This window comes from Ochotona curzoniae, unplaced genomic scaffold, assembly GCF_017591425.1.
Source record: "Ochotona curzoniae isolate NIBS_2020 unplaced genomic scaffold, NIBS_Ocur_1.0 contig_3498, whole genome shotgun sequence".
Taxonomy (NCBI): domain Eukaryota; kingdom Metazoa; phylum Chordata; class Mammalia; order Lagomorpha; family Ochotonidae; genus Ochotona; species Ochotona curzoniae.
In genome coordinates, this window is record NW_024465885.1 from 18,059,630 (window position 1) to 18,072,167 (window position 12,538).

Consider the following 12,538-nt stretch of genomic DNA (forward strand, 5'->3'; position numbering starts at 1 on the left):
TATCTACTGTTGTGCTTATCTAATTGGAACAGGCTGAAGGAAAGCCAAGAACAAATGACCTACTATGAGACAAGAGTCCTGACTGGATCTGTCACTTTGAAAATTATTATGGTAGAAACATAAGAACGTACATTTTTGAAAATGAAGTGCTGGCAGGAAGATCAGTTGGCCACTGATGGAACTCTCCCATACAGCAGTACTTACAAAGCAGTCAGAATCATAGAAGAGCAAAGAAATAGAGCAGATTAGTTTATCAAATGCCAAGCTTGTTAAAATTCTTCTTAAGTAGCTCATTATCAGTGGTGTATAAAAAAAATCAGCCAGTAAAAGTTGACTAGGAAGTGAAAATCAGTCTTGACAACATTTTATGATGTTTATTGAATTTAATTTGTCAAAAGCAAGCAACAGAGTGTTGGTTTAGTCCTTAACTGCACACACATCTAGGGCTGGGTCAGACTGAAGCCTGCAACCAGGAACTTCATCCAGTTCTCCCACAAGGTACTGAAATATTTGAACTGCCTCCTGGTAGGAAGCTGAGCAATCAGGAATTGAACCTGACACACCAATAGAAAATTCAGATATCTGAACTGGGGTGATGATCTGTTGCACTACAATGCCTAACCCAGTGTTGGACAGCTTTGCTGGTAAGCCTTCTCTGTACCTATTGCCTCTGTCTCTCTTCCCATTGCAATGGTTGACAGAATGATTCTGCTCCTTAATTCGTGCACATCTAACTGTAATACATCCATTCAGAATGGTGCTGAAATTGAGGGGCGACTTCACTTATTGTCTTATGACCAATGACCTATACAGTCGAGCGGTGACCTGGATAGTCTACCCAGAGAGTTCCTGAATGATGTAGTATACTTCCAGAGCAGAGATTCTTTTAACACATTTCAATACTCATATAGCTTCCTTCAAACAAGAATACTTTTTTTCTGTAATAAAGCTTTTTTTTTTAATAACTCCCATAGTTTTGAGTTTCGGTAAGGAAATGAACTTACAATTTTAATCATAAATGAAGTGAAGAACATGAGGGACTAGAAACAGGAAGAAACTATTTACAAAAGTTAAACTTAGAAAGAAGACAAACATAGAAAGCAGGAAAACCAAGCTCGAATGAGAGTGTTGTAAATTGGAAGAGGCCAGGAGTCTGGGAGCCTTGAAACATTAACAGACATTGGTTCGATAAAAACATTGTTCTAATTCTAAAATATGTATATGCTAAAATAAGTTTATATTTTAATTTCATTTTCCATGAACTTCTTAAAGTACCCTTCCAAATTTTCTTCTCATGTAATTAGCTTCCTGATGATAAAACTAGTTGATAACAAATACAGGGATTCAAATTTGAGATACAGAAGACAGGTGGAAAAACACCAAATTCAGTTTTGAGAAATAGATATAGATATTCAAATTAGGTTTGATATAAAAAATATACCCAAGAGGGAAGGCAGAAAATGGACTACATGCGGGAAATCATTATTTAATCCTTGAGAATAAACAAAAAATGTGCAGAAAGACCAGAAATAGTGAGATGTAAGGCGGATTCAACATAAAATTCTGATAAGCTAAAATATTAGAAATGCATAAGGAAGCTGAAGGGCTGTTTTGATGAACTGAACAAACTGAGTACTGAAATTAAAAGTAAAAAGGAAATCAGAGAGGACACTGGAAAAAAAACCTTAAGAAAGGGATAATCAACTAAAAATATGGTAAAGATTGGAGCAAAGTGGGTTGGTGCTGCAAGATAGCAGGCTGAACTCCCAAATGCAGTGCTGGCATTCAATGTGAGTGTCCACTTCTGCTCCAGCTCCCCACTTCTGTCCAGGAAAGCAGCAGAGGACAGTTCAAGGCCTTGGATCCCTGGACCTATGTGGGAGACCTGGAGGAAGATCCTTCATCCTGTGTTTTGATAAGCTCAGCTACGGCCATTCCAGCCACTAAGGAGTGAATCAAAGAGCTCTTGCTTTCTACCTCTTCTCTCTGTGAACCTGCCTTGCAATTAAAATGAATAATAATAACATGAATCTCAAAACAAAAACAAAAACAAAAAAGGCTAGGGAAAAAATTCATGGGAAGATCCAAGATTGTAAATGCCCTGTCAGAAAATTATATTTAGAAGTTAAAGTTTCTTTAGTACTTAAACAGTTAAAAAAAAAAGATAGTATAATGTGTTAATGACATCATTTTGTTCACAAAATCAAAGGCAACAGTCAGTTACCAAAGAATTTCAAGGATCTTGCCATTACACACACACACACACACACACACACACACAAAGCAGGAAAAATATTTACAGGAAATGTTATTAGAAACATTTAGAAATTAGAAAAATGGGAAGAATTAGAAAAATGGGAAGAATCAAAGGCAGCTCCTGGAAGAACAGTAATTTGCAGTGATTTTTGAAATGACAGTTACTGAAATTTGGATTTGAAAATAGTTACAATAGTTTGCACAAACTGTCTCACTGTATTATAACCAACATGTCTTGAATTAATGTGTCTTGAATTTGATCTTCCAATATATACTATCAGTAAAAATTGGCATGTCTGAATTGAAAAAATGATTTCATCCAATTTTTAAAAAGCTGTCAAAAACAAAAGTAATAAAAAGTTAGAAATGCGATTTGTTCTTGGAGTTAGCCAATGATGTTTAAAACAGCATCTTACATTTACTTTTGTTGTTACTTCTGAAATATTTCTTTATGTTTTAAGCCAAACTTTACTGCTACCATTACTTCCTACTTTTCCATTCTTCTTGCCAAAGGCAGTCGAAACAAGCCAAGAGTTCATCTTAAAATCTAAGACAAACATCCCAAAGCTATGAGCAAACTCTCAGTGTGAGTGTGAACTGGTAGGAGAATGAAGGGATTATTTAGACTCAGATAGCGCCCAAATGATAGTTAATAAATCCACCCTTGAAAAATTATCATATACACTTACACATGAGGGTATTTCAAAATATTTGTGAAGAACTAGAATTGAAAGATATGTTTATTATAGTCCACTTTTTAAAACATTCATATGCAGTTTTTTCACAGCACAGATTTTCCATAAGTTTTTGGAGATCCTTTGTATGGATGGATATAATTTTTTCAACAATATGAACACATTTTTTCTCTTTATTTTCATTAATATTTTGAAGCACCATCAAGTATGCATTCCCTTCCACATATTTACTCTTACTTACACACAATTAAAATATTTTATTGATATAGCACTTAATAGTATTTCTGTAGCAGGGTTTGTTCAAATATAGAAGCTTATGAGTAAAACCAGAACAAAACAAGGGGTTCAATACTTCCACCAAGTTCCTGGAAGAAGTTGGCTTTTAGTTTGTTAATATTGTGCATAGGAAAATCCTAGAATACATACATATACTTAGTATACTGAAATATAATCAATAATGCAATATGAGGTAAGATAGTATAAAAATAAATATATGGGTATGGCACAATAGCCTAGTGGCTAAATTTTCCCCTTACATGGCCTGGGATATCATATGGGTGGCAGTTTGTGTCCTGGAAGCTCCCCTTTCCATCTAGCTCCCTCCGTGCCTGTGGCCTGGGAAAGAATTAGAGGATGGCCCGAGGCCTTGGGATCCTGCAACCACGTGGGAGACACAGAAGAAGCTCCTGGTTCCTGGCTTTGGATCACCTCAGCTCTGGTCATTGCAGCCACTTGGGGAATGAACCAGCAGAGGAAAGATTCTCTCTCTCTCTCTGTATATATATATATAAAATATATATATATATATATATGTATATATACATATATATATCTTTCTCTTTGCAAATCTGCCTTTCCAATAAAAATAAATAAATCTTTAAAATAAACAAATACGTGGTTTCAGCAATCCAAACTAATTTCACTTCTTGCTCTAGTAAATTAGTTAGCTGATAGTGTATGATCCTCTATCTCTTCTAAAAGGTACAAGACTATTCATCCTTATGATGAACTTTGATGCTGAAGTTTCATCTGCATTACACTTGTAAGCATTTTTGTACTGATTTGTAATGCGATTTAACTTTTAAAGTATATGAATTGTTTGCCCAGTGTCTGAAGTGCTCTAACTACAAAATAAATGCCTAACAACTTGGGGAAGAGTAAAAGGAGTGTTTCGTACCACAAGGAATCCTCGCCAATCTCATTCTGCTATAGATGTGTTGAATCTTGTATAATAGTTTGATATTAATTTCTTCATCAAACTATGTGAATAACAGAACACATTTCAAGTGCTGAAGGAGATCTGCTGAGCTTCACAAGCATAACAAAATCTTTGTCACAACAAACTCATGTCTTATTACCTGATGGATTTGTGTTTACAAGTAAAAGGAAGGGAAATATCAATTTCCCTTCACTTATTATGAACTAATTTTAAATACAAAATGACATTTCCATTTTCTCAGTATATTGTAACTATGGTTAAGCATAACAAGTAACAGGAATATGGTATATGGATCCAAGGGCAGTTTTCAGGGTCATAGCAGGTGCTATAACATAGTTCAGGTAAATTGTTACATACATGGAAGTATGTTTTCACGTAAGGCTAAAGATGGTAAAATGATAAATGCTCTATAGAACTGTATTTCAGAAACACGTGGCTTCAATTTTGTTTCTAAAGTATCTTGTAAGCCTGGACATAAAATAGCATTGCTCAGTACAGAAAAATTAACTGATTATTTGCTGGTCTAACGGTAGCTTTTAGTTCCACTGGCAATTAGAGAAGTAATCCGTATGAAGTAATAAAGATATTATGTTCAATAGTGACAAACATTGGTGACTTTTCACAGGTGTTCTGGTTTCTAAAAATGCCCGCTAACCACCTGCTTTTCTAATTTGTTTTCTAGACTGGGCCGTGGGTCAGTGATCTCCATTATATCATGTCAGTTTGGTTGTTACATAATGATAAATAACTTAAAATGTGGCAGGTGGTCCACCAAGCCCTGCAATCTTATCTAGCTGACATTTCCCAAGGTAAAGAGGAAGTAATTTTCATTTCAAACTCTTTTTTTTTAATTTGGCGATTTTATTTATCGTTTGTTTTATGACACGATTTAGTAGGCACTGGGATCTGCCATCTCCCTCCCCTCCTTTCCCCTCCAGTCTCACAATGGGCGTCTTTTGTGGGTTTTTCACAAGTCCATCATGCTGCCACTGAGGTCTCCCAGCAATGGAGGAGAGCATTAGCCTGCTGTCTGTGAGTCCATCCTTGTACGGCGTGCATGAGGACATGCTGCTCTCTGTTTCTACCTATGAACATAATAATTTCCACTACACTTCATTATGCATCCCCTTGAGTATAGTTCACCACAGGGAGAAAAAAAAAAAGAAGGCTAAAATAAAACAGAAAAAGAAAAAAGATAGTAGACAGTGATCCTTCATCCACATGAGGTTGACAAACATATAGCAAAGGTGTCAATGTGACACTAGGGTAGTGAAAAAGAGTGTTCAGCATCTTCACATAGGAATAAATGCTAGCCTGAAAATCACTCTGCACAAATGATTGAGACTTGCAGTCTACAAAATTTGAAACAAAAACTCAGGAAGAAAGATTGTGCACAAAGCACTTAGGGTCCGATGGGGTAGCCTACCGACTGAAGTCCTCATCTTGAAAGCACTGGGATCCCATTTGGGGACTGGTTCTAATCCTTGCAGCACCCCTTCCCATCCAGCTCCCTGTTTGTGGCCCGGGAAAGCAGTCGAGGATGGCCCGAAGCCTTGGGACCCTGCACCCACATAGGAAACCTGGAAGAAGATCCTGGCTCATGGCTTCAGACTAACTCAGCACCGGTTGTTGATACCGCTTGGAGAGTGATTCATTGCATGGAACATCTTCTTGTCTCTCCTCCTATCTGTATATATAGGCTTTACAAAAAATAAAATAATTAAAAAAAAGAATTATTGGATCTAAAGATAATCGATGTTTTAAAAAATTAATCATTGATATAATGAGGATTTCAGTTCATTTCTAGAAAAATGATACTTTGCCTCAACAGTTAGCTGCAATATAGAAAGTATTTGAATGTGTATGTTCTATTCATTTACTTGAATTAAAAGAAATTTGTAATTTCTGCTACTTTGTTACTTTAGGCAGCTCAAGCATTCCATAAACAACTGTAAAGCAAAACATAACCCCCCAAGGAAAACTTGGACATTTTCTATTTCAGTCTAGACAGTAACAACTATAATAAATTTACAAGTCGATTTCTCCAACAGGAAGTGTGTCTGTTGGAGGTACCGTCATACTTAAACGATGGAGCAATGGGAAACGCCATGAACCCCTGGATTTCATACTTGTATTTCATATTTGTTATTGTCAATTCCCAGGGCAATGAACTGCTATAGTCCACGAGCTCCACTAGAGGGAGCAGAAGAGGCAGGCCCCACTGCTGCTGAAGCTACAGGTGTTCAAATGTCAGCGTTGGAGTAGCTCTTCCGCAGAAAGACCCGCCAAAGAACTAGCTTATTTTCATTATTATCTTCACTTTCGTGATGTGTAAAAGGGTTATGGGTGCTTATGCAAATATGTAAGTTTCAGCTAATTACACAGCTTTGACTTTACCTATGGGGGGCCTACAATGAGTTCGTTATAGTCCTGAAAAAAGAGTGACACGATTGATTCCTCCACCAGAGAAATTTGCTCATTTCCATAATAAGGAGTGTTGGTGACATTTCCTTTTTTATCATCCTCGTTTACCATAAATGTTTTCCCATTTAATGTACAATGTTTACTGAGATTATCTGAGTGCAAGATTCACCATCAGATAATTTTTATAGGATATATTTTAAAAATTGACTGAAAAAGGTAAATGAATATGATGATGTTGATAAAGAGATAAACAGGTTCTGCAAAAAAAAAAAAAAAAATGGACATCCATTGCTTGAGGAGTTCTTCTGGGGATCTGGGACAGAGAAAAGAGATCACCCAGTATCAGTTACGGTAAAGGTGTTGTGGGAATCAACAACTGTAGGAAAAGGGATACTTTTTCCTTAACACTTTAAAGGTGCACAAAACAACAATGATGAGAAACAAAACCAGAAAGACCAAACGATTCCATCCGCGTTTCATAGCAGTGTGCTTGACATTCCTATGGGATCCATCTCTCCCCTCAGTAAAAGTGACTTCTTCCGCTAGCATGATTTCTAAACCGGAATGGCATGCTCTTTGGAATAATCTTCTCTGAGGCTTGCTTTGCTGTAGAAAGTTAGTCTGTATCGTAGCTTGATTAAATACTTGCTTTATTTTGTACATCCTTCAGGATAGATATTTGCACAACCCCCATGACATTTAATAGTGTCCATGCTTAACAATATTCTGTATGAGCATCATATTTGGCAGCTTATTTATTACCCCTCATGTACAGAGTGATATACCAAATTGAAGAAATATTCTATTATAGTATGATTCTCTGCGTGAAGTCCAAAATTCTGCATTGTCTGCAATATACTATAAATGTGAATGGTAAGCAGCTTGTGAATCACCTGTGACCCATGTCTGAGCCCACCAATAGATAACGTCATTGAAGGGAAAAAAACTATGGCTGTTTAGGAGTGAACAGTTTTATCTATTTTAATCATTGCTGCACTCCCAGCATTTCAGCATAATAGAGCTACAATCAATGCTTGGTCAGCAAATGACAATGTTATTGACATTCATGAAAATATTTTTACAGCTTTATTTGTTTTTAATTTTTACTTATGTTTTCAGAGACGGAGAGATGTGAATTTACTGGCTCACTCTGCCGATGGTCAGGGATTCAGTTAATGCTTCCCAGGTGAGTCAAAGGCAGCCAGTTACTTGCATGGTGATTTGCCCTGGATTGGCAAAAAGGTGGAGACAGTGGGTATCAAAGTAAGGTGCTACTTTGGGATGCAAATTTGCTAACGTATGCCTTTTTCAGTGCTGAGCTAACTGCATGATCCATGACAATATATTTAAAGTTTTCTTTTTGTTTTCATTTTGTCCTTTTTGGTGGGAGGGGAGGATTCGTTTTGTGGCCCATTTTTCTTACTTATTACCTTACTTTAAAAATCTTCTCTTTGCAGCATTTTAACACATCCTGGTACTGTAACCTCATAACATAATAAATTAATAATGTTTATGATGCTATGCTAAATAAGTTAGTAACTACAGCATTTTTTCAATATAATGAACTATCAATATTATACAGCTTTCATTAAAAGCGTTTGCATCTGGTTCACTAAACAGTATTACAGGGCTGTTTAAATGAGCAGTCTTTAAAGTGAAGACATAGCAGACATAGCAACAAACTACCTCTTAAAACAGGAAGTAAATAGTAGAAGTCTTTTTGTACACATATTTAAGTAATCTCTGTTAGCTTATCATCATGCATAGTAAAATTAATTTTATATAAAGGAATTTAAAGGTGAGTGAAATAACAAAATTTCAACTTAAAGAAGATAATGCAAACATATTCAGTACAAAATGTTATTTTGCTTATCTTCAATTTTTTTGAAACTTAAATTCAAATCTTCACAAAATGACAAAGAAAGCAAAACAACCTTTGAAAAAACGAATTTTAAAAATATTTATTTGTTCACTTGATAGTTGGAGTTACAGAGAGGGGAAGAAAAGGACAGGCAGGGAGATACTTTCCATTCTCTGGTTCATTCCCCAGAAGACCAACAAAGCCAAGGCCGGACCAAGCCTAAGACAGGGTCAAGAAGCGCAAGCACTTGGGCCAGCTGCTGTTGCTTCCCCAAGCCACTACCATGGCGCTTGGAACAGCTGAGACACACTGGAGCTCATACTGGATGCTGCCATCAAAGTGGTGGCCCAAGCATGTCTCCACATTTGCTTTGAAGGATTTTTAGTCCAAAATTGGAATGAGGACATTTTTATACCATTCAGCTTCCAACAAGGAAATTTACACAAAAAGCCTCAAAGAAAGCAAATATTATGAATAAATATTCCAAATAATTATAGAACCTTTTTAGGCTTCCTTTTAAAAACCTACTGAGTGAGGTTAGCGAACATTTTAAAAGGTTTGTGCAGAAGTATTTTTTTTTCTATAGGGAAGAGGAAATATTCTATATGATACTAAAAATGGGTGCATGTCATGATAAATCTGTCCAAACCCTTGGAGAACAGCACACAAAGATACACTTAGAACTTGAACTACAGACTCTGCGTGGCAATGATGTATCGGTGTAGATTCACCAATTCGAATACATTTATTATTCTAATCATGAATGTTTAAATGTGTGAGGAAAGCAAGTATAAAGAGCATCTCTAAACTTTCCTTTGAACTTTTCTGTGAATCTCAAAATGCTCTGAAAATGAACCATATGATTTTTTTAAATTTAAAAATTTTAGCATTAAATTATCGGTTAATCAGTTGTTCCACAAATATTTTAAAGTGATCTTGTGTATTCTGTTACTTGTCTACATTATTTTCCTCTTAAAGCCACAGTGTCTGAATTTTCTAACCATTTTTATCTTGTAAGTTTTCAGATTATAAGAGAAGGACTTAACAAAATGTGCGATGCAATATATTAAAGGTCAATGGAAAAACCTAACTCTCACATATTTATTTATGTATTTAGTCATTCCAGCATGTATCAACATGGCCAACTTTAATGGGATTAAAAATAGAACTGTCTGACCATTTTAGAATATTATAAACAGGTTTTCCAACTTGGAAACAATGAGTCCTTATTTCCTCAGATGCTTCTATGCTTTATGGAGCATTGGGATCCAAGAATAAAAACTGTGAATTATGTCTCAGTAATATCTTCTCCAGTGAGGATTAATTCCCCAAAGAAATCTCAGGACTTAGAAATCTTGAAAGAGTTATCATTAGGCTATGTTAGCATGAAAATAAATAGGACAATATAAAGTGAGGGCCCAACTCGCTAGCCTAGAGGCTAAAGTCCCTTCCTTGCATGTGCCAGGATCTCATATGGGCGCTGGTTACAGAAACTGTCTGCTTCACTCCCCTTCCAGCTCCCTGCTTGTAGCCTGGGAAAACAATAGAGGATGGCCCAAAACCTTCTGTTTGGGACCCTGCACCCACATGAGAGACCTCAAAGAAGCTCCTGGCTCCTGGCTTCAGAGTGGATCAGGTCTGGGCATTGCAGCCACTGCACCTGCTACTGCCCTAAGAAAGAATATATTAGAGGAAAATTTCATTTTGATGTTTTCCTCAATTCTTACTGAACAACATGTCAAATGCAAGTTTGGGACCTTGCATGTTCCAGGATCCCATGTAGCACCAGTTCATGTCCCGGCTGCCCCACTTCCCAGCTTGTGACCTGTGAAAGAAGTAGAAAACAGCCCAAGGTCTTGGGACGCTGCACCCACATGGGAGACCTTGAAGAAGTTCCTGGCTCCTGGCTTTGGATCAGTTCAGTGCTGGCCATTGTGGCCATTTGGGGAGTGAACCAATTGATGAAACGTCTTCCTGTCTCTCTTTCTTTCTGTAAATCTGACTTTCCAATAAAAATTTAAAAAAATATTAAAAAAAAGAAAAATGTAGAGTAAAAAGTGTAAGGCCTGAGTAAATTATGGACATAGGTGATCACAGTACTAATATCTGTTTTTGCTAAAAAAAATTCTTACAGAAATAGGGTAAAGAAAATTTTACATTACAGGTGGCATAATGATTCAACCTAGTTGACTAAGACATCACTTCCCATAATCTTACTCTGTATTTAATAATTATTTGAAAATTCTGGCACATTTTGTAATTGTATTTGTTTTCTTAGCAGGTGGAGAGTCAGAGCTTCACACATTTGGGGAAGAAGCCTATAACTGTGAGGGTCTGCCTTGGTGGTTGTTTCAAGAGCGAAGCTGGACAGTAGAACCAAGCAATGAGAGGCAGGAATGAGACTAAAGGTTCAAGTTCAAGATGTACACAAGGCATGAACTCTTCAAAATCGATTATGTAAAAGACTGCATTTTCAGATCAATGCATGCCTTTTTATTTATGATTTGCATGGACTAATGTATTAGTAATTCTGTATTTCCTTCTCTGAAAGATAAAGCTGGAAGATAAAAGTAAAGTAACAGACAAAATTAATACAATAGTATAAACTTAAATGCATTCACGTACCTGTCTCCCCTAAGAATATCTGATTTGTGATCACCTATTTAATATCTGGCTCAAAATACAAATTTGATTATGGAGATCCAGATTTTTCTTGATAAGTTCTAAAAGTATACAAATTAACTACCTAAAAGTTGAAGATAGAGGCAAAGGAAGTATAGAGATGAATTTGGTTCTTGAAAATTATACTACACACTATTTATATTTTAAATAGTTTAATCTGAGTCAAAAAATATATGAAATGTTAATCCAGGAAGCTGAATTGACTGTGGTGAAACAAATAGAAGTTATTACCAATTACTTACCTTCAGAATGCCAGCATTTGTAAAATATGCCTTAAAAGCTATAAAAATATTGCCTTTTTATTTAGCAGGAGAAAAATATTTTTGTTGTTGATTAAAATGCACAAATAATTCTAACTTATTGAAGCAGTTATGAGCAATGATGTAAACATTCAGTTAAAGAACAACGTATTTACTACAAAAAACACATTTCATTAAGAAAATATTGATCACCTCTTGAATGGGGTGATAAGATGCTGAAACAAAGACTGCTTAGTTGAAGAAACAAGAGAACATTCCAAAAAAGGAAGTATTTATGATTAACAAACACAAACTTAGGTCAGTAATCTGGAGTAGCAGTCTCAGCTGTCACATGTAGGTTGGCGTGTCATATTGGAGCTTCTGCTAAGTCCTGGCTCCCCCAGTTCTGATACCACTTCCCGATAATATGCCTGGGAAAGCAGCGGAAGATGACCAAAGTGCTAGACCCACGTGGTAGACCTTGTTAGATCTGAGTTTCCTGGCTTCAACCTGGCCAACTGTGACCATTGTGACCATTTAGTAAGACAAGATGAGGCATCTGTGCCTACCACTGCCCCAGGGAAAAAATGTATTAGGGGAATATTTCATTTCAATATTTTCCTCAATTTTTATTGAACACCATATCAAATGCAAGCTTGGGATATAAAAATACAACAACACTGGGTTTTAAGAAAAGTGCAACCTAGGATACTATCTAGTATTAAAATAGCCAAAATGTTTATATGCCCAGATTGCTTAGAATTTCAGAAATGACAGCCACAAATGAACCAACACATCATAACTGATTGCTAAAACTAACCCTCCAATGTATGATCCATCTTGTAACCAACACACTTCAAGAACTTCTAGTATACTGCAAATACAGTACCAGAAACCAACCATTTAGGAATTGGAATTTCTAAATGCTTGAATGAAGATTTCAAAATAACTGTATGAATAATCTCAACAAATGCGAGAAAACACAGCTCAATAATTCAACACAAAGACAAAAGCAATTAAACAAAAGCAAGCAGAAATCCCTGACCTGTAGACTATGCTAGCAAAAACAATTAAAAATTGAATAAAAGTTATCGATAGCAGAATAGGTCTAATAGAAGAAAAATAAGTGAGCTTGAAAAGAGGTTATTTAAATATACACAAA